Raw genomic sequence first — 22,738 nt, 5'->3', positions numbered from 1 at the left:
TAACGAAAAGCTTTGAATGATTGAGATTCTCTGAATGGGGGAAGGTCGGTTGGGGGGGGGGATAGGGAGGGGGGTGAAATTAAAGGGAAAGCGCAGCCCTATAACTGTCTCCTCTAAGAAAGGAACACCGCAACGGGGCTGCGCAAGGTAGAGGGATTAAAGAAATATGTGAGAGGAGGAGGGTGATGACAGGGGGAGGAGCACGGCGAAAGGAGCACGGCAAAGAGCGGCGTCAAAAGCACTAATTATCGCAAGGTGTCATGCAAGCACCCACCTCGCGTTAAGGTTACCGCATAAGCGGATGGCGGGCAAGGGATTTGCGCGCAGTGGAAGAAGTAGGATGCCGCGAAGGGGCTGGCGGCATGGAACGCCCGTAAAGAGACGCAATGTCGGCCCAAGGCAGGAAGGGCACGCGAGCGAAACAGCCCGACGGCAAAGAGAGCGGGAGGCCACGGGAAACGAGGCGCCCGATGGGGTGAAGCAATGGCGGCAGAAGCGGATGGTTCCGGGGCGGCTCGATCATGAACACGACAACGCAGACTACCGCAAATAGATAGCGAAGGCGTGTCCATGCACCCCGAGTGCGCCGACAAGTTCGGCCAACCCCCGGGAGCCCACGCCAGCACGAGAAAACCCACAATACGAGCCGACGGGCCGATCGCTCGAGTAGAGAATGCCTTAGAGGGCGGACGTGTGTTTTAAAAGGAAATGCGACAAGAGAGGCGCAAAAAGAGAAATTAGCGGGCACGAAGTGCGCTCGATGGGAGGGGTTCTGATGGACACGAAGGAAAAGCGGGCCGTTGAGGCGCGCCGAAAAGGGCGAGGTGTGAACACCCGCAGGGAATGCCTTGACGGCAGGAAAATTTGGGAGTACCACATGGGTGGATGGCGGGCAGTGTAGTTGCGCGCAGTGAAGAAAGGGAGCCAGGAAGGTACGAAGAGAGGGTGGCGCGGAAAGCGCGACGATAGGAGTAGAGACGGCCCCGGCCGAAAAGAGCGCGCGAACAGAAGCGCAGCGCGGCGAACGGACCGGTAGGGCAAGTGCAGCGAGGTGCCCGACGGAGCGAAGCGGTGGCGGCAGAAGCGGATGAGTCCGGGGGGCTCCCATCGCGAACGCGACAACGCAGACTACCGCCCTTAGATAGCGAAGTACGGTACGTGTGCCGTCAACTGTGGCCAACCCCTGGGCGCACGCGCAACAATGACAACGCCCGGAAAATGCGCCGAAAAGCGGACTGCCCGCACGCGATAGCAACAGAGGGACAGAATGGAGATTAGAAAGGGACGGCGACTGAATAAGAAGTCGTGAATGTGGAATGCGGGAAAAACCGCAATAGGCGGGCACATGTAGCGCGCGAGGGAGAAAAGCGGGCCGGAGAGGCGCGCGGATAGGCGAGGTAGAAATTACTCGCAAAGGAGTGCCGTGAAGGCAGGAGAATGAGAGCGGGCCAAGGTGGCGCGCGGGGAAGAGGGTATTAGGAAGCCCCGAAGGGCAAAGTTGCCATTGAGGCAGGAGAGGAAAGCAGGCACACGAGGTGCGTGCGAAAAAGTCACCGTTCGTCCAGAGACCACAGGGAGATATCCGAGCAGCAGACACCGCACAGTGGTAATCCGTTCGAAGGAGGTGGGAAAGTCTGCTGGGTAAACCACTGCAGTGCAGGGGCGCAGGAGTTTAGCTGCTGTAGGACCGCAGAATATGAGGCGCAGCAAGGTTTCCTTGGATGACGGTTGAGTAACCCATGGTAACGGGCCCGAAGCAAGGTAGATGTATACTGGTAGCGAAGGCTCCATAGACGCCCATTGGTCCAAAAAATGGCGGCTCATGGGCACTCCAGCGCCCCCTGGATTTTGAGGGGCAAACTACGCGAACGTGACGTAGAATGACGTCACGCATACGTATGCTTTTGGCGCGAATTATAAAGCGGTCTTTCTGTAGAAACCGCGTTTTCGAGCCCGTATCTCTCGAAGGTTGCTGCCTTTCAGCGCGCCCCAACCTTTGCCAGTCAAATGTGCTCGAGTTCGTGCTAGTTATGGCCTTGTTAATGTGCAATTGGGAACGCAATGAAAGTGACTGGTAAAGGAGGGGCAGCATAGAAAGGCAGCAACACTTCCAGACACTGGCGAAGCATGCATGATTCGTAGTGCAAATACTGGTGCTAGTACTTTTGAGAGCTTTTGAGTACAGCAAGGTATGATGCACAAAACACTGGCTCAAGTGCACAGTTCGCAATAGAGTGTACGGCAAGTATGGTTTTCATAGTTTCATATTCATTGTTTATTGCAGCAACCAAACAAATACAGTCACAAAGCACACCCTTGGCACACAAACAAAAAATACATGTCACAGGCAGCACAAGCAGTATTGTTTAAGTTGGCTAATCATCTCAATAGTCACAGTGCAGATAGGAAAAAGCCCTGAAGTGCCACGAACGTTGTCAGGAAATTGAAAAGTATAGAAAACAATGCTACGACAGCTTCAATTGAAGCAAACATAACATGGCATAAGTAGGCGCATCAACACAGACCATAGAGCACACTGGGATTTTTCTTCACATTTAATTTCTTCAGCTGAAATAATATAGCAGGTGCGTTTACACCTGCAAGGCAATGTTAAAGCCAGCTTTAGCACCCTCAAACGTGCTCAACGTAGGAGCAAATACCATACATTGAAAAAGACATGAAGCCAAGTACGCACGAACGGGTTACAGCTATGAAACACGAGCGAACAGCCCGGCGAAACCATATCGAAGCTATCGCGCATACCTAGAGCAGACGACACACCTGTGAAAGTCCAGCGGCAATCGGTGTAGCGTGACACCAATGGTACTATCCACGCTGTCGCAGTGTACCGCCTTGGTGTACCACGCAGCATCGTTTCTTCACATGCCGCAAGCTCATCTTGAAATGAAGCGCTAAGCGCTTCAAAAGAAGAGCGCGAAGCGTGCAAAGACGGAAAAAGACTTCGCACTGGCCGCACGCCGAAGGAAACGACAAAACCGAAAAAACTGCCACAGCGGTGCAGCGGGGTGCAAATCTTACCGAACGGTGACAAAGAAGCGACGTGCAAGGACGACGAAAACTTCGCAAAAGGAGCATTTTGAGACCGGCGAGCTAAATTTATACGCTTTACCAGGCACGCCATCGCAGACAGCTGGCGATAAGAAATCGCTACTGTGGCCGGGTTAGCCGGGTATCGAAACAAGGCCTGCAAAGACGCGCTGTAATGCACCGCACACTCATGAATAGGGGGCAGGTCAAGAGTGTTGAAAAAATACAAAATTTGCCAGGTTTTAATAAAATGACTTACCTCTTTCATAAAACAAGGTGCTAATATATTTTTTCTTTTCTATTGGCAGATTACATTCCAATTTTGTAGCTTATCATTTATTTATATGAGTGTTTTGCCCCCCCCCCCCCCATCCTCTGGTTGTGCTGCAGTCGCGCTAAACCACTTTTCGGCCCAGCCTTCGCCACCACTATAAATCCGCCTTGCCCGAAGTAGGGCGCCCGTAGTTGAAGCGAGGGCCTCGGAGGACGCCGACGGGCGAGAACAAAGGGCCTGGGTGAGAGACGCCGGCCGCCGGCGAGTGCCGGAACGAAACTTCGAACTTTCCGGTTCCTCTCCTGTCCCAGCGCGCCGCCCGATAATAGAGACTGTCATTGGCTGATCCGCCGTGGTCACGTGTTAACACGCTCTTTTTGGCTGCTCAGTAGACGCCGGCGGCATTGTCGAGGGTTGAAATCGCGCCTCGTTTTCTTTGTGTGACAACCAGATTCAGCGGGAAGCGTTTCGCCACCTTTGACGGCGTCAACGCTCTGCTGCGATGGTAAATTGCTGTTGCGCTTACGGGTGCGACAACCGAGGAGGGAGTGGGAAAAGGTTTTCGTCATTCCGCCCGGAAAAAGCAATGCGGCTGGCCGAACGGTTTCGCTGCGTAGGATCGGCCGGGAAAAATTTGATAACGTGCTGGATCCACGTCTTTGCAATGCGAGTGGCCGTTCTTCATTTGTCAGTTGCGTTTTTTTTCGAGGATTCGGTGTGAAGCGCGAGCGACTGCACTCTTTCGTCGCAGTTAATGCTGTCTGGGATGGTTATAGATGGATTCATTCGCTCGCGTTCTACGAAAGCCATGCTCTCGTTGTCTTAGCCCTGCCGCTCTGCTAGGCTCTACAGGTGTAGCTTTTGATGTCGCGCGGATTACGTGGCGTTTGGTACGGTTGCAGTCGGACTCGTTCACTGGCTCGACTCGAGCGTTGCTCTTCATGTTTGAGCCGCACCGTTTACGTTCCTATCGGTGCAGGTATAGCTTTCAAGTTGCGCGCACTGCTGAACGTGTTTGTTCTTTCATGACTTAGGGTTCGTAACGTGCCGTAACTGTGCCTAGCCAGTTGAGAACTTGTTAATGGGATTCTTCTGGTTTCTCATGGTTTCATCTGGCCTCAAAAGGAAGCCTTCTGGTTTGCTGCTGGTTGAAATGGTCTCTGAGGGACATCAACTGGCTTTTTGCCTGGATTTACAGGTCCCAGAAGGATGCCTTCTGGGCTTTCTTTGGTCTACATGGTCCCAGAATAGCATCCACTGGTTTGTTGAGCTCTCCTGCTCTCTGCTGGCAGCTTCTGGTTCTGAAGTGGGATCTGCAAGCTCTTACTGATAACTTTTTGTTGTTGAATTGATAGCTTTTTCTGTTCATGTTGTAATGGTGTTGTAATGGTGTCGTTCAGTTAACAAAATGTTTAACTAATCTCTTGGAGTTTTTCTGCCATACATTCCAAAAAGAGTGCTGAAATTTAATGGTAAAACTATGTTTATTAACTAACACCCGTGGATGCCCATAATGAGGGAGTATGTAAGCATGAGCACATAGCAACGGTTTGACAGTGAGGCTATATGAGGTTCTCATATAAGTTACGTGTATTGCAGTGCTTTAGTGTTGCTGTTGTTGCCGCTAGATAAGTTTAAAGCTGTGTTCTCACTATAGACATATCTGTATGACCCTGTAGGGCGGCACATTTTAGTCTAGGTTGCTTCCATTTTCCTTAATTTTTGGAGTCTTCTTATCATTATTAAAAACTCTGTAGAACTTTTTGTAACTTTTCATAAAGGTTAGAACTTTAAGGACATATTGTTACGGCCGTAGACGTAAACCACATGTTCCGCTCGTGCGTGCAACTCGAAGAAAAGGAAGTGAGTTCAGAGAACGAATTGCGTTGGTGGTGATGAGCCGAGCTTCCCCGGTTGTTTGGACATGCCGCGCTGTGTGCTTCCCCTCTGTAATTATATTCCCTGTTTGTGTCAGACGCCTTCACGTTACATCATTGGTGGAGGTTCGGGGTAGTCCGTCACATTATCCAGGGCAGCTGGGGGATCCTCCCGATCGCGAACTAGAATATCGGCACTGAAGATGAAATGGTATAGATGATTATGCGCTTGAAAAATGGTTCACTAAAGCAGGAGGTCAAGGGCTTGCCGTCACTATGGTTGAGACGATCGGAAAATGAGTCCCGGCCCACGGAGCATCCGAGCCGCAGGTTTCCAGGAGTCCTCGGCCGACGCCCTTGACCGCATCGACCACCAGGGGTAGGGGGACGGTGTCCTCACGCGTGGGCAGTGCCTCGGGTCGATCGGGTTATTTTGGTCGCGGCAACGGTGTCAGTTCGTCATGTCTTGTTGTCCGGGCGGTGGACGATGCTGGTGTGAGCAGCGAGACCGGTTCAGGTCTGGGACACAGCCGGGTAGGGCGGACCACGTACACACGTCCGACGACTACGGCACACGCAGGGCGTCGAAGCTCCGGGACCAGGATGGCGATGAAAGGACCGCAACACATGCACCAAATGTTACGTGACGGCATGCCGATGAATGAGAATGCTACATGACAGACAGCGATGGAATGATTTATTAGTGGACAGCCTGGCGCGAGCACTCCTGCCAGCGCCACTGCACAATTTGTCGCCTTCTGGTCCGTCACAATATTAGAGGATGGTTTATCCAAATAAATATTCGTTCTATCAGCTGCTACTGGTTCCAGAAGCCACAGGAAATGAGTCAATAAACCATTTCTACTGGAACCATAAAGAGTCCTATTTGTACATCTTCATTTGGGCAGGCACAGTAACAGCAGCTATCGCTTGAAAACTTCATATCTTCGTGGGTAATCCTTAAGAATGCAAGCCAGGACCTCCGTTAAACATGGTTGCAGACATTTCCCATTTGTGTTTTCAATTTTCGCTTAAAGCAACTTCCTAAACGAACATTGTGCTTGTTTCAAGAAGGACTGAGAAAATTATAGTTTATATCTTTCAGAGCTTGATTTTTTTTCCACGCTGCTTCTACTCAAAGCGAATAGTTAACTGTAACAGCCCAGGCTGCTGCGCGTTATGCATGGCAATTACAGGAGGGAAGTTAAATAAGCCAATATTGAATATGCTGACCCAGGATCACAATGACCTAAACAAACAACATTCTAGCGAATCATGCAGCGCCGTAACAGCGCGCGAAGCAGTGGTTAAAAGCCTTCTCTTATTGCTGTTGTTAAACCAAAATAATTAACCCTACATCAAATTTCTTGTTGTCACAACGCTGTTACAGTACGCAACAAGGGCATCGTATTGACCTATTTGCAAACAAACATCAAGGGACTGCCGTCAGGCGCAACCTTTAAACGTTAGCCTGCGAGGGGTTCGAGTTATAGCAACACCGAAATAATCGCTAAGCTTTTCTGCGCAAAAAAATGAGATAAGGAGGCAACTGCGCACTGAATAGCGCAGCCGATTGTACTAGCAAACGCGCGTTTCAGAGAAGTATATTGTGAGGTGGCACAACAAATTCTCAGAGGATTCTTGAGTGCGCTAAAGTCGGGTACAACTTAAGAAGGCAGCGGCATTTGCCCCTCAAAGGCGGATGCACACGAGCCTCCGCCAATAGGCGCGCACTTCAGGTGACGTCATGAGCCGGACGGCCCGTGACCCCGCCGACGGAGAACATGCCTAACATGGCCGCCCTCGCTTCGAACTGGGCCGAGTCGCGTCAGCTGTGTGCGTCTCCCTTCGTCAGAGTGAATTCGAATTGTTTGTGGGCGTTTGTCATGTCGGAAATATTATTGCAAGCTTACGATGCACAACTTGTGCCGCGTGCGTTTGTTCTGAGCCGTGAGGCGACGAAAAAAGGTTGCAGCGAAGATCGGTGACTGCGCTGCGCTGCGCTTCGCTTCGTCTGGAGACAGGATCCCGCAGCGGCACACCGCTGCAAACAAACATCGAGCGTGTTTGTTCTATGGTGTTTTGTTTTGCTCCTAAGTGAAGTTACGACGAGGAGAATTGGCCAAAGTCTGGTACCTACTGTGAGCGGCGGGTGTGTTAGTGTACTGTGCCCCTGAGTTTCACGTCGGACGTGGCGAAGTGATGGAGCAAAACCATTCTCAGGATAAATGAGAAAAGCGTGCGCGGATGAAACCAACCTACGAGTTCCTCAACCGAAAAGATTTGCGGAAGCAACCTCGAACGCAAAGATTTGTTGCTGCCAGCTCAGCCCGCAAACGATCGATCGTTGGCAGCAGTATGATAAGATAGCCGAGCGTCTAGCAGGGCGTCGTTCGAGTGTTGTGTAGCACCGTCGATTGATCACTTTCCACCAGTGCTAACAATCAGTGACTAACACGCGCTGCTTGAGCGAATGTCATTGGATTATTAACGGCCAGGCGTGTGGGAGCAGTGTTTTTTTCCTTAATGTCAGCCTTAGTACTAATATAAAATTATGACCGATGCACTGGTGCCTTTACAAGGGAGCTTGGCATGAATTCGCGTCTCTGTATGGCTTAGAATTCTTCACTCACTGCACGCGCCAGCTGTAGAATGCCTGCTGTGACACAATCGCACATCAGCTGTGCTGCCAGCGCTCGACTTGCTTTCCCACAACCCAGCTTTGCGCTGCTGTTCGATTGATGTGATATGTTGCTACTAAAACAATTCCATGACAGTGAAGGCAACAGAGCCATTATGTACATCAAATAAAAGTACGACAAAGTAGGCACAGCTGCTTGTGAACTGACTCCTAATACCTCTACTCGCGTCTGCATTAAATGTGTGTGCATGTTTTCTTGCGTGTTTGTTTATATTTGTTATTTTCCCCTTTTTTGCATTTTAGATCTTAGTTTTCGCGCTCGCGTTTGTGTGCATGTGTGTGAATATGCGAGTGCTTCTGTGCGCGTATGTGTTTATTATTCCAGTTTCTGTCCTTTTATTTTTGTGTTTGTTCTTGTAAGCATGCTGCATCCACCTCTTCCTTTACAATTTCATTAACTCGTCTCATTCAAAGCACCAAGTCCTGTGAATAGCAGGGCTGGCCTCTTCGATGTCATTAAATCCTTACATTCTTGTCTAACTTGCCTGCCAGTCTGCCATCTTGCTGTGTTTTCTCTGCTATTCTGACCTTGCTTCTTGTGCTGTTGTCGCAACGTGATTAACCAACTTGCACTAAAGAAACCTCTATCAGCTGTGACGACAGAAACATTGACCGATACTAAATGTTAAAAGCATCACGTGGCTTGCGCAATAACTTCGTGTCTTACCCCTGTTAATGTGTTTATGCATCAGTGCATACGGCAGCTCACCAGGAGTGCACATGAAAGGGTGCCTTATGTGCAACAGCATCTTGCGATGTTGTTGCATTCAGTCTTAATAAATAAATGGTTTCGCTGCCTTTCACACGTGAGGGTACACATAACATTGTGCACTGGATTATCATTTCCTGTCTTGACGCTTTCATCATTACAAATGCAGTTTTCTAGTGAATGGAGTCCAGCATAGCAGTGCTGTGAGAGCTTTTACAGCTTTCACCATTTATTACCTCACCAATATCATTGTCTGAATCTGGCCGTCATTTTGCCTACGGCTTGTAATGAACAAAGTGACTCACTAAAACACGTTCAAACTTGCTGAGCATTTTTCCGGTACGTAAATATGACAAAAAAAAATGCTAGCAAAGTTATTCACGTTAATAATTGGGCTTGCATTCGCGTTAATGCCAGAGTCAGATAAATAAATTAAAAATTGGCTATGACAAGGCTGCGCTTTTCAGTGCATACTGCTAACAGAGCCATAAAGCGTGCTCTGACTACTGTTATTTCATCATGGGGCCCGACAAACTCGACGATGGCTGCCTGAATGAGCATTTTAGGCCTCATAAGCTAATGATATTTTATATCTACTCTCTTATTCTCATTACTTGTGTGAGCCAGATAACCAAAATAAACAATGCAACCACATGAATGTGCTTTGGCGTGCAAGCCGCTAACAGTGGCTGTCAGTTTCGTGTTGACTACTGGTATCGCAGCTGCACTGGCTATGACATGACTGTGATTTTCAGTACATACTGCTAACAGAGCCATAAAGCGTGCTCTGACTACTGTTATTTCAACATCGGGCCCGTCAAACTCGCAGATGGCTGCCTGAATGAGCATTTTGGGCCTCAATAAGCTAATGATGCTTTATATTTATTCTCTTATTCTCATTACTTGTGTGAGCCAGATAGCCAAAATAAACAATGCAACCACATGAATGTGCTTTGGCGTGCAAGCTGCTAACAGTGGCTGTCAGTTTCGTGTTGACTACTGGTATCGCAGAAGCACTGGCTATGAGATGACTGCGATTTCCAGTGCATACTGCTAACAGAGCCATAAAGCGTGCTCTGACTACTGTTATTTCAACATGGAGCCCGTCAAACTCGACAATGGCTGCCTGAATGAGCATTTTGGGCCTCAATAAGCTAATGATGCTTTATATTTATTCTCTTATTCTCATTACTTGTGTGAGCCAGATAACCAAAATAAACAATGGAACCACATGAATGTGCTTTGGCGTGCAAGCTGCTAACAGTGGCTGTCAGTTTCGTGTTGACTCCTGGTATCGCAGCAGCACTGGCTATGACATGACTGCGATTTCCAGTGCATACTGTTAACAGAGCCATAAAGCGTGCTCTGACTACTATTATTTCAACATGGGGCCCGTCAAACTCGACGATGGCTGCATGAATGAGCATCTTGGGCCTGAATAAGCTAATGATGCTTTATATTTATTCTCTTATTCTCATTACTTGTGTGAGCCAGATAACCAAAATAAACAATGCAACCACATGAATGTGCTTTGGCGTGCAAGCTGCTAACAGTGGCTGTCAGTTTCGTGTTGACTACTGGTATCGCAGCAGCACTGGCTATATGACATGACTGCGATTTCCAGTGCATACTGCTAACAGAGCCATAAAGCGTGCTCTGACTACTGTTATTTCAACATGGGGCCCGTCAAACTCGACGATGGCTGCCTGAATGAGCATTTTGGGCCTCAATAAGCTAATGTTGCTTTATATTTATTCTCTTATTCTCATTACTTGTGTGAGCCAGATAACCAAAATAAATAATGCAACTACATGAATGTGCTTTGGCGTGCAAGCTGCTAACAGTGGCTGTCAGTTTCGTGTTGACTACTGGTATCGCAGCAGCATTGGCTATGACATGACTGCGATTTCCAGTGCAGACTGCTAACAGAGCTATAAAGCGTGCCTTGAATACTGTTATTTCAACATGGGGCCCGTCAATCTAGATGGTGGCTGCCTGAATGAGCATTTTGAGCCCGCCAAAGATAATCAGAGTTAACAGTTGTGTTTCAATTCAGATATACCAGCATTTAAACATGTTTCTATGCCACTTCTTAAATCGAGCACAATGTGTGCTGGACGTTGCTTATCAGTATTGAGCTTCTATTATAAGGAATACGCCATAAATGGAACTGCTTATTTATTTCAGAGGTCACGGAATGGATGGTTGTCTGTTGCGAACCAACGGGAAAAATTTTGGTAGCCCTAATAAAGGCTGTTCTTTCGTTAAAAGAAGCCGTTATGCTTCGTCGAGTGGCTCAGACAGCTTGCAGTCGGAGTCGCTTTCTTCAGTGTCATCTTCACCCAGCTGGATGATGATGGGTTGAATGTGCTCACTCCCAGACGTGTCAAGTCTGAACTTTGCCTCCAAGTCCATCACGTGCTGAATGCTCTTCGCCCAGTCTTCCGCCGCTACGTGCTTGATTTTCTCCCTCAAGATGGCGTCGACCGTGGAGAGCTTGAAGTCTCTGTTGTCCGCAGCGATGCCATTTTTGACCTTGGCCCAAACAAGCTCAATGGGATTAAATTCGCAGTGGTACGGCGGGAGCCTGAGTACAATGCAACCGGCGCTTACAGCTGCATTGTCTACGATGTAGCTCAGAAAGCGTGACTTTACAGATGCCAGAAGCTCAAGCAGCTGCTTCTTTATCATCCTTTCAGCGTAGGTGATCTTCTTGCTTGTGAGCCACTCCTGTATCTTCTCCTTCTTCCAGGCCGTCGTTGGCAATTACTCTTCTCGCCGGCTATGGTAAGGTGCATTGTCTAAAACAATGACGCTACCAGCTCGCAACTTCTGCCGAACGCCATTAAACCAGCCCTCAAAGCGATTGCCGTCCATTTCCTCGTGGTAGTCGCCTGTCTTTTGGCCTCGGAATACATCCAAGCAGCCGTCGACGAAGCCATCCTCGCTGCCGATGTGCGTGACGATCAGGCGCTGACCTTTCCCAGAAGGTTGTTTTAGACCCGTCGTTAGGCCATTTGCTCGAGCGAACAGGCGTCCGCGCTTCTGCACCACGGTGTCTGTCCACACGATCGACCGAGTGTGTCCCGCCGTCACCCATGTCTCGTCCAGGTAGAAGATCTTTCGGCCTTCCGCTCGGTAGCGCTCCACGTCACGGACGTAGCGATTCCGCCAATCGGTGATGTCATCCCGGTCGATAAGCAGCGAGTTGCGGCTTCTCTTTTCGTGCTCGAAGCCGACCTCGACAAGCAGGCGACGCACAGTCCACCGCCTTAGTGATGGGAGTTCCATACGTTCCGAGAACTCGTAGTGATCTCGACCGTCGGTATCTCGTTGCGGCGAAAGAAATCGTGCACACATGACCTCAGCGCGCACAACGTGAAGCTATCAAACTTCGCGCTGCGTCTTCTCTTCTCCGCATTGCGTGGGCGCTTTCGGGACGGAGTCGTCAGTTTGCCACGCGAAAAATGCGAAGCTATAACTTCCTTCCTCACCCTGAACACAGTCCTTTCGCTGACACCGAGCATGTCAGCGACAAACTTGCTCGTCTCCTCTACGCTGCGTTCAGGCTCCCTGTTACGCCAAAACGTGTAGCAGTGGAAGATCATGTTGCGTGAATCGCTGTTCAGGATGCGGCCGCTCTTGCTCTTGCCGAGGCTCCTTGGTGGTGTGATCATCGATGCGACACAAGGATCGTTCGGCAACAAAGGCTCGCGTTCTGATGTCACCTCGCGGGGCTCCATGGCGGAAAAGAGGTACGGAATGCCGTGCGCGAACGTGCGTGAACTCACGAGATTGTAGGTTCGCAACTGCAAAAAAAAAGAAGCAAGTAGCAATTGAAAAATAAGCCTCACAAATTAAAAAAATAAGCTTGTGAAAACACACAAAAAGTGCATATGAATCGTATGCTATTGTCACGTAGTGGTGACGGCAGTCGAAGCAGCGATGAAGACGGACGAAAGGGTCTTCTAAAAGAACTGTTTATTGGGCTGACTTGCACCCAAAATGGACTAAATCACTCGGCGGCGGCGAAGCGACAAGCGTGCTCGCCGGTCGTCGAACAGAATGCCGGCCGCTGTCGGCCGTGCTCAATTTAAAGCTGATAGCGAACGTTCGAGATAAAGAGCGCAAAGTTACTAGAACATTCCGGAACAACGTAGAATCAGCTCTGCCTGGCTGCGATCAATCGAGATAAATCTAGTCGCGTCTTGCGTAGCAAACAAAGCGATAAAGAGATCTGGCCACAGATTTGAAAAATGAACACACTGCAGATATACGCGGCATTACTCCCCTCTCAAAGAAGCATCGACGTGATGCATTAAAACAAATAATGCGACTAGTAAGGAAAAAAACGGATCTTGTGAAAATAGAGCATGGAAATGCAGCGGCCTTTAGCACGCATAATACGGCTTCAGACGGACTACATGGACTACTTCTGGTGGTACGCGGCGTCGCTGGGATGCAGTCATTGCGTCAGGGATGACTTAATAACACAGTTCACCCAGCCGACGAAGAACCTTGTACGGGCCGAAATAGCGGCGCAAAAGCTTTTCACTCAATCCACGGCGGCGAATGCGCGTCCACACCCAGACTTGGTCTCCTGGCTTGTATTACGCATTGCGTCTTCGTAGGTTGTAGCGTCTGGCGTCGGACCGCTAATGATCTTTGATCCGTAATCGGGCAAGCCTTCGAGCTTCTTCTGCGCGTTGAAGGTAGGCGGCAACGTCGACGTTCTCTTCTTCTGTAACGTTGGCCAGCGTGGCGTCTAGCGTGGTCGTGGCCACCCTGCCATGGACGAGCCTAAAAGGCGTCATCTGGGTGGTCTCCTGCACTGCGGTGTTGTAGGCGAAGAGGACGTAAGGCAGGATGACATCCCAGGTTTTGTGTTCGGCATCCACATACATAGCGAGCATATCGGCGATGGTTTTGTTCATGCGCTCGGTCAGTCCGTTGGTCTGCGGATGGTATGCAGTTGTCCTCTGGTGACCGGTTTGGCTGTAGCGCAGGATGGCTTGCGTTAGTTCCGCCGTGAATGCTGTTCCTCTGTCCGTGATGAGCACATCGGGGGCGCCGTGTCGAAGAAGAATGCACTCCACGAAAAATTTGGCCACTTCTGCTGCTGTTCCGTTCGGTAGGGCTTTCGCCTCGGCGTAGCGGGTCAGGTAGTCGGTCGCTATGATGATCCACTTATTTCCAGATGTAGACGTCGGAAAAGGGCCAAGCAAGTCCATGGCAATGTGCTGAAAGGGCCTTGAGGGAGGTTCAATGGGGCTCAGAAATCCTGCTGGTCGTGTGGGAGGAGTCTTTCGTCGCTGACATTCTCGGCAGGTTTTCACATAGTGTGCGACATCGGCAGACAGTCGGGGCCAGTAATACTTGTCTTGAATGCGGCGGAGGGTGCGAGTAAACCCGATATGTCCAGCTGTCGGCTCGTCGTGTGAAGCCTGTAGAACTTCTTCGCGGAGACAAGTAGGTACAACAAGGAGGCACGCTGTTTTGTTCGCTGTAAAGTTCTTCTTCACAAGAACCTCATTCTGCACACAGAAGGAAGACAGTCCTCGCTTGAATGAAGCGGGGGATGAAGAAACCTTGCCTTCCAGGTACTCGATGAGGCCTTATAGGTCGGGGTCCGAGCGTTGCTGCTGAGCAAAAGAGCTGGGGCTGATGGGTCCCAGGAAGGCGTCCTCATCGTCGTCCGGCGGCGGTGCATCTACAGGGGCTCGTGAGAGGCAATCGGCGTCAGAGTGCTTGCGTCCGGACTTGTAAACGACGGTGGCGTCAAACTCCTGGAGACGCAGACTCCATCGAGCGAGTCGGCCAGAGGGGTCCTTCAGAATGGCAAGCCAGCAAAGCGCGTGGTGGTCGCTGACCACCTTGAACGGTCGTCCGTAAAGGTAGGGGCGGAATTTCGACGTAGCCCAGATGATGACAAGGCACTCCTTCTCAGTTGTCGAATAGTTAGCCTCGGCCTTGGAGAGGGAACGGCTAGCGTATGCGATGACTTTCTCCAGCCTGTCACTTTTTTAAACGAGGACGGCGCCTAGTCCCACGCTGCTTGCGTCGGTGTGAACTTCAGTATCGGCGTTTTCATCAAAATGCGCAAGGATCGGAGGGGACTGTAAACGACGCTGAAGTTCCTTGAAGGCTTCTGCTTGCGGCGCTACCCATTTAAACGGCACGTCTGCCTTCGTCAGTTGGGTCAGGGGCTCGGCGATGCGCGACAAGTTTTTCACAAATCGTCGGTAATATGCGCATAGTCCGAGAAATCTGCGCACTGCTTCCTGCCAGCACTGTATCCATTACTCGCTGAAACGTAGCTGGTGCGGAACAGAGACCAAATGGCATCACCTTGAACTCAAACAGCCCATCCGGAGTGATGAATGTTGTCTTCTCGCGATCTCTTTCGTCGACCTCAATTTGCCAGTAGCCGCTCTTGAGGTCCATCGATGACAAATATTTCGCGTTGCAAAGGCGGTCCAGTGTGTCGTCGATGCGGGGGAGGGGGTAGGCGTCCTTCTTTGTTATGTTGTTCCAGCGGCGGTAATCCACACAGAATCGTATTGCGCCGTCTTTCTTTCTCACTAGAACAACCGGTGCCGCCCATGGGCTGTTTGAACGCTGGATGACGTCGTCGCGAAGCATTTCTTCGACTTGGTCCCGGATGGCTTGTCGTTCTCGCGGTGACACACGGTAGGGGCTTTGACGGAGAGGTCGGACGTGTTGATCCGATATAATGCGATGCTTGGTAATTGGCGTCTGTCGCACCTTCGGCGATGTCGAAAAACACTCACTGTAGCTTTGAAGCAGATTGCGGATCTAGTCTTGTCAGTTCCGGTGCAGGGCTGGGTTGATGTCGAAAGTGGGCGAGTTCTCTTGGTCAGGCGAATCTTCTGCGGAGGGGTCGGAGAGGGCGAAGGAGTCTCGTACGTCAGATATTTCGTCGAAGAAAGCAATCGTCGTTCCTCTGTTAATGTGCCGGTATTCTTCGCTGAAGTTAGTCAGCAGTACTTCGGCCTGGCCATTGCGCAAATGTGCGATGCCTCTTGCGATGCCGATTCCTCGGTCTAGGAGCAACTGCATGTTGCCCTCGATGATGGCTTCAGCGTTAATGGCTTTCGTGGCGCCTACGGTCAGGATAACGCTTGATCGGGGTGGGACGCTCACTTCTTCCCCCAGGGCACTCAGGGCAACGTGATTTTCCCGAGGTTTCATCGAAGCGATGGCTTCGTCCGTCGAAAGCATGATCAGCTTGGATCGCAGGTTGATGATCGCCTGATGCTCATTTAGGAAATCCATACCCAAGATCACTTCGCGGGAGCATTGCGGTAGCACAACAAAGGTCGCAGGATAGGTATGTCCTTTGACAGTCACTCGCGCTGTGCATCGTCCTGATGGCGTAATGAGGTGGCCCCCTGCGGTGCGAATTTGTGGGCCGTCCCAAGCCGTTGTGACTTTTCTCAGCTGCGCAGCGAATGTTCCATTCATCACAGAGTAATCGGCTGCTGTGTCGACTAGAGCGGTAACTTTCCGGCCGTCAATAGTCACATCTAAGTCAGAGGTCCTGGCTCTTGCATTGCACGTCGCTCTTGGCGTCGGGTCACGGCTTCGTCGCGTATGCGAGTCGCGGGTGGGGCGTGTGGTCGAAGGTCTTCTGGGTGGCGGCATCGTTTTCAAGGCAGCCTGCGTCGTGGTCGGGGTTCTCATTGTGTGCGGCGTCGGTGCAGCGAGTGCCGGTTCTTCATGCGGCGTCGCGAGTGCAGCGTCTTCATGGGGCGTGGTCGGTGGAGGATCTTCGGCGTTTCGCTCTTGAGCAACCTCACCTCCAGAGGTTGCTGCCTTCAGTTTCCCCTACGGGGGCTGAGAGACCTTCCTCGTACCGCGGCTGCGTAGCTGCGGCGTGGCGACGCAAACCGCGAGGTTGACGGCGCTGGTGAGCGCGAGAAGCGGTTCGGCGTGTACTCTTCTCGACGCAGGTACTCGTCGATTTCCTGCGGACGTTGCCCGAAGCCTGGTCGTGGGGCGTTAATGGCAAATCCTCGAAGACCGATACGTCGGTACGGGTAGTGACGAAGAATATGGCCGGCCTCACTGCAATGGAAGCACAACGACCGGTTGTCGGAAGTCCTCCAGGCGTCGCATTTCCTGGGGCTTGAGCGTCGGTCATAGGCTGGGTGGGCGTGGGCTGGTAGGCGGCGTTGTGGAACAAGTGGCTCATCTCGGGGAGGACATCGGGGTTGTCGTTGGGGCTGGGCAGTCCTTACTGCAGCGGCGTAGGTCATGGCCTGGGACTCTGTGGCCGTCGGGGTGTCAAGTGCCTGTTGCACTTCTTCCCGTACCACGTCCATCAGAGTCGCTGCTTGTGGCTGTGGGGAGGATGGCAGTATTCGGCGTAGCTCCTCTCGGACGATTTCGCGGATAACTTCCCGCAAGCTGTCGCTGGTGGTGGCCGGCGTGTCCGAACGGATTGCACAGGCAGAGGAAGGACGATTGTACTGCCGAGCTCGGACGTCGAGGGTCTTCTCAATCGTGCAGGCTTCCTGCATGAATTCCTCGACCGTTTTTGGCGGCTGACGGACGAGGCTTGCAAAGAGTTGTTCTTTTACGCCGCGCATTAAAAACTGAACTTTCTTTTCCTCGGTCATCCCGGGATCGGCGCGGCGAAATAGGCGCTACATCTCCTCGACGTAACCGCGGACGGGCTCATTCGGAAGCTGGATCCTGGGCTCGAGGAGTCGTTCGGCTCTTTCTTTCCTCAGGACACTGGTGAATACCTTCAATAGTTCTCTCCTGAATAGCTCCCATGTCGTAAGGGACGACTCGTAGTTTTCGTACCACGTGCGTGCGGAGCCATCCAATGAGAAGAACACGTGTCCAATTTTTGCCGCATCATCCCACTTGTTGAATGACGCTACGCGCTCAAATTGATCCAACCATTCTTTATAGTCTTCGCCTAGGGATCCATTGAAAGTTGGCAGCACCCGCGGCTGCTGCAGTATGATCGGTGTCGACATCTTCGACGAGGTTGCGGTGCTCGTTGCCGCGTCTTTTCGCTGTCTTGTGCGGTCCGGCAGTTTCCCGAACTCAGGCTCCTCTCCCTGGAGACGTCGACTGGCTCGCTGAGCTGCTGGCTCGTACTCGGGTGCGAAGCGCTCAGGGCTGGCTTCACGACTTGAAGGGGGCGTCCGGAACATGGAAGGCTACCCAGCCTCTCCACCAGATGTCACGTAGTGGCGACGGCAGTCGAAGCAGCGATGAAGGCGGACGAAAGGGTCTTCTAAAAGAACTGTTTATTGGGCTGACTTGCACCCAAAATGGACTGAATCACTCGGCGGCGGCGAAGCGACAAGCGTGCTCGGCGGTCGTCGAACAGAATGCCGGCCGCTGTCGGCCGTGCTTAATTTAAAGCTGATAAACGTTCGAGATAAAGAGCGCAAAGTTACTAGAACATTCCGGAACAACATAGAATCAGCTCTGCCTGGCTGCGATCAATCGAGATTAATCTAGTCGCGTCTTGCGTAGCAAACAAAGCGATAAAGTGATCTGGCCGCAGATTTGAAGAATGAACACACTGCAAATATTCGCGGCACTATTGAGCCAGACTGTTTTGTAATTACACGCCCGGTGCCGTCGATATCGCTCCGTAGCAGACGAAGCACAGCGTTGTAGAAGGCAAGGAGTTATTGCTCTCTCGCGATCCGGCATGTGCTGAAGCATTTGCATCATGCTAGTTTTACTAAACCACTCAAGATACACAAATCTTATTTATACATAGAAATACGCGTTTTAGAAGCAGTCACAATGTTTTGAGCGGGACTATTTCTTTAGTCGCGGAGGCAATTGGCTGCTGCGCTTCGGTCATCTGGGCGGGGCCTCTCTTGTCTTCTAAAGTTGTACCCGACTATACGTGCGCTGACGGTGGTGCGCCGACAGTCGAGCGCTGCGTGTGCCAGCCCAGCGTTGCGCGTGTGCTCGTGCGAATGGTGCGTGCGAGGCGACGGCGACGAAGAGCGTGGCGAGCACGAGGAGCGGAGAGCTAACGTGTCAGAAAACCGGGGTGTGAAGGGAGAGAGCGCGGCGGAGACCGTGTAGTTCAAGCGTGGAAGTGGCAGCCGTCGGACGTTGGGTCCGTCCTGTCGTGACCTCCCTTGGATCACCGACCCAAGCCTCCTGCGTTCCTTGCAAGCGTGGAGGTGGCAGCTGATGGATTTATGGTCCGTGCTGCCTAAAGGCGTCCTTGGATAGCCTGCTTTAAGCCTGCGGCCTTTCGGGCCGACGGGTCTCTGCTACGCTTGTTCTTTCTGCTGCTTCCAAGTTCTTCGGGCTGCTGACGGGAGTCCACCGGCGTCTTCCTCTGTTCCTCTCCGCTCATAATACCCCCTGGCTCCCTTCCATCGCTTCTTTCGGCGCAGCGCCAGCGAAGCGTCGTACTACAACCACCCGCGTCCGCCCTGTCTGCAAGGTATCCCCGCTTCACCTGGGACGCTCAGTACCTGGAGAACACCTTCCTTTATTTTGTAGTGTTGTACGCGCCTTGAGAGTGTGTTGCTTGTTTTCGTTTCATATCGGCTCTTTTCTTTTAAATTATACATACGGCTTCGTTTTGTTTCGTTTGATCTCTTTGTTCTCTTGTTCGAACCTGCACGCGACAGCGTTCCCCTTCGTACAGTCGGGGACGCGCTACCAATTTGCGACATATATATTATAGCGGCATTACACCGCCATCCGTTCATGTAAAGCAGATAGGCCACACGTCTAGTCGTATGTCGTTTCACTTCCTCTTGGCGCAGATAAATTTTGGACAAGAGCGCGCAAAATACGCCGGTCGAAGAACAACACTCCGAGGATATTCACTGGTGTTCCTAGAGCTGGCTTGCGCGCGCCACTTCCACCGTGTACAGAGCAATCAAATTAATCGCAGTACAAGAAGTTCCGATAAAGCAGTGCAACATGGGTCGGGGCAGTTGTTTTGGTGTATATAATTTTTGAATCGCCCATGCCATGTTCTAACTGCGGCCGATTCGAAGGCAGAAAATGCAAGAAACAATTAATTCGGGCGGGCGGTACACTGCACGCTAAAGCGCGAGTGTTGGGCAAGAACACTCTGCGAGCTCGGTTGTGCACGCCACCTCCGCCGCGCGCACCTCAATCAAAGTGATTGCCGTAAAGAAAAAAAAGTTTCGACAAAGCAGTGCAACGTTGATCGGGGCAGTTGTTGGAGTAATTATTTTTTAAAATTTATACCATGGTCTCATTTTGACTAAAGCCAAGGCAGAAAAAACACGCGCTGCCTATTGCGCGCCAAAGCGCGAGAGTGGGAGCGTCTGATAGCTTCCCCTTGTCTAGGTACCGCCACCGTCACCGCCCGCAAGGAGTCGAGAGGAGTAGAGCCGATGTAGGAGGAGAATGGAGGACATGTTGCTACTTTTAGTTCATTGAGCGGTTTTAGTTTCCTGAGGTCAGCCTATGTGTACTCGCAATTATTTTAGAATTCCACTACAAAGTCTCTGTTTTTGTCAGTGGAAGCAACCTCGGTGAGTCAGTCTCATTTTTTTTAACGACGTAAGGAATGAACAATAAACTACGAAGAATTCACTCTATGGCGTTTGAAAACAGTTGGCGTGAAATTGTAACGGTAGGGGGTCGAAGCATGCTTAGGAGATAGTATCAAATTATTGATATCGACAATGAAGGTTTTTGTGTAGGGATTGAATAACTAAGCCAGGAGATCAAGAAAGCAAGAACCAGCTATTTTAAATATACCACTCTTCTTTATACGAAACAAGCTAGAAAGGTTTAGCAGCCACAGTCGCTAGGATTTTAAATGACAGTGCGGCGCCTTCTTGCATTTTTCTTGCTCATAAATTTTATTACCAAGCGCTACATTAACTGAGTAAAGATTTCTCATTACTAGTACGGGTAAAAAGCGAGAGCAATGAGGTGGCCTGTTTCTGCAAGCTCTCTTCTTGCCTGTGGCTGGGAGTGGCGTCCACAAATGCCTACTCCCACTTAATCGCAATGGCAGACTCTCCTGCGTGTGAAATCTGTAGGTGCGACGAAATTATAGAACACCATCTTTGTAACTGCCCTTGGTTTCAGCGTGAGCGTACGCTCCTGGCTGCAACACTCCGCCGTTTAGATACTCGGCCCCTTACTGAAGCCAAGATTCTGGGTCCTTGGAGCAAGCCTTCATCGCAGAGGACAGCTTTGAAGGCACTCTTCAAGTTCTTGAAGGACTCTTGACTGAGTGCAAGGTTGTGAGCTATCAGTGTGTGCCCTGTGCACGCTGCAAGTAATGGCCAACGGACATGTGGAAAAGTAATCATCTCCCTTTGTTCTCTCCTCTTTCTATCTCTCCCTCCATTCCCCTTCCCACGTGTAGGGTAGCTTACCGGGCGCTGCCTAGTTAACCTCCCTGACTTTCCGTTTGTCTTTCGCTCTCTCTTCTTGGAGCAATTATGGGGGGACGCTCTGTTTCAGGGGAGGATATGTTTATTTTGGCGCAGACCAATGACATCTGGCATGACGATTTGAAAGTACACTGAATGCATAAATACAAAATTTTCCTGAAATATCTGAAGTAGTTTTGGCATAAATTTTTATATACTTCATAGCTATACCAAACTAGGAGAAAGCCTTGTATGGGAATACACGATAGGAGCCTGCAGCTACATTTGAGCCTTTCCAAAGGAAGGGTTGATGGATTGGAAATCTCCAAATATTTTAGGAGTATTTTTCTTACACAGCATGTTACATTCACGGTAGCATAATGTCCTTATTAACATCATGTCAAATTAGCAAAATTCAGAAAGTAATTAAAGATAATATAATTTCAGTGCATAAAAATTATCAAGGAACACAATTTAAAAAACCGCATAAAAATTCGTGAAGCCAACGATGGAATCAAGTTGTAGCGGGTAGAATAAGCAACGCCTCAGGCGCCCACACGCACCGCTGTGCGGTCGAACTATTTGGCGGTAGGATAGTTACGAACTCTTCGACCCTGTACCTTAACTGGATGTTTAAGAAACACTGCCTCCGAGGATAGTATTCCGCAATTCTTACGCCAACGATTATGCGACAAAGCTTATATTAAGCTAATTTAACCAAGGCACCAACAAATATTTGTCAATAAGAAAGCTTTTGAAGTGGCAGGAGAGGTGTTTCAAACTTTCAGGTAAATAATGCTTTCCTTCAAATAATAAGTGAGCGCTGGGAGCAGATATTAGAACTAGATATTAGAGCATAAAGCCGATTTTTGCAATGTTTAATGTTGTCTTCTGCTACTCTTGTGCCACTATTATTGTCAGTATAGCGCACAATTCTCAGTGACTTCTTTCTATCAGCGCTTGGGCTGACGTCAGGCGTGTATCCTTTCCTCACAGTACTGTGCTTAGTTTGTTGTATTCTTTGTATCACCTCCTTAAGTACTTGGCATGCCCCACCTCCAAGTTAAGCAATCGATGTGAATGATATAGGAATAGCCGAACTTGTCACATTTGTGATCATAGTTGCTCCTTAATTTCTCAATACTCATGAAATTCTAATAAAACGCCGCCATACAATGGGACTACATCTAAAACCTGTGAGTTAATAACTGCAAATTGCGCAATAAATTTGTGAGCTTCGGTTTCTAAAAATACACAAATTCCTAGGCTTTTTCGTTCTGCGCCATTTGCCGCACTTGGTCTATGACGAAATATTGTGACAAGAAGAAACACTTCTCAGCACTGCACTTGCGAACTTTAACTGCCCGAAGTGGCTAAGCAAGTTCTTTTTTCTTTACGTACAAGCAAGAAGAACAGTTGCTGCTGTTGATGCACGTTTAGGCAGTCCAAGGCAGATACGGAGAGCTTGCGCTTGCACACTTCGAAGAGTCTTCATATTTGTCTTTCTAATGGAACTGAATATCGGAAGACTGTACCGCATGTAGCCCGGAAATAGGGAACGGTACAGTTGTAGCATCGAGCGCACAGATGCGCCCCAGGACTTTCCCCCGAGGAAGGAGAGGGCGTAAGCAAGTGGCAGCCCATTTGCAAATATTAATTCATATCATTTTGTATTATTTTATCTCTGCTTTCGTGGCAGGTCTCTAGGTTTTCTGCATTTCTCTGAATTCGGATGACAAAAAA

At 50.2% G+C, this 22,738-nt stretch overlaps 1 protein-coding gene and 1 pseudogene across 1 annotated transcript in view; one reads left to right on the top strand and one right to left on the bottom strand.

Annotated features, from left to right (window-relative positions):
- LOC144122111 (histone-lysine N-methyltransferase PRDM7-like) overlaps positions 1–22,738 on the top strand; it is a 253,642-nt gene that overhangs the window by 48,879 nt on the left and 182,025 nt on the right. The gene's annotated exons all lie outside the window — the stretch shown is intronic.
- On the bottom strand, positions 11,457–12,286 carry LOC144119421 (uncharacterized; annotated as a pseudogene).

Source organism: Amblyomma americanum, chromosome 2 (genome assembly GCF_052857255.1).
Source record: "Amblyomma americanum isolate KBUSLIRL-KWMA chromosome 2, ASM5285725v1, whole genome shotgun sequence".
Classification (NCBI taxonomy): Eukaryota; Metazoa; Arthropoda; class Arachnida; order Ixodida; family Ixodidae; genus Amblyomma; species Amblyomma americanum.
The sequence above is the reverse complement of the archived record's forward strand: the minus strand, read 5'-3'. Positions and strand labels throughout refer to the sequence as shown.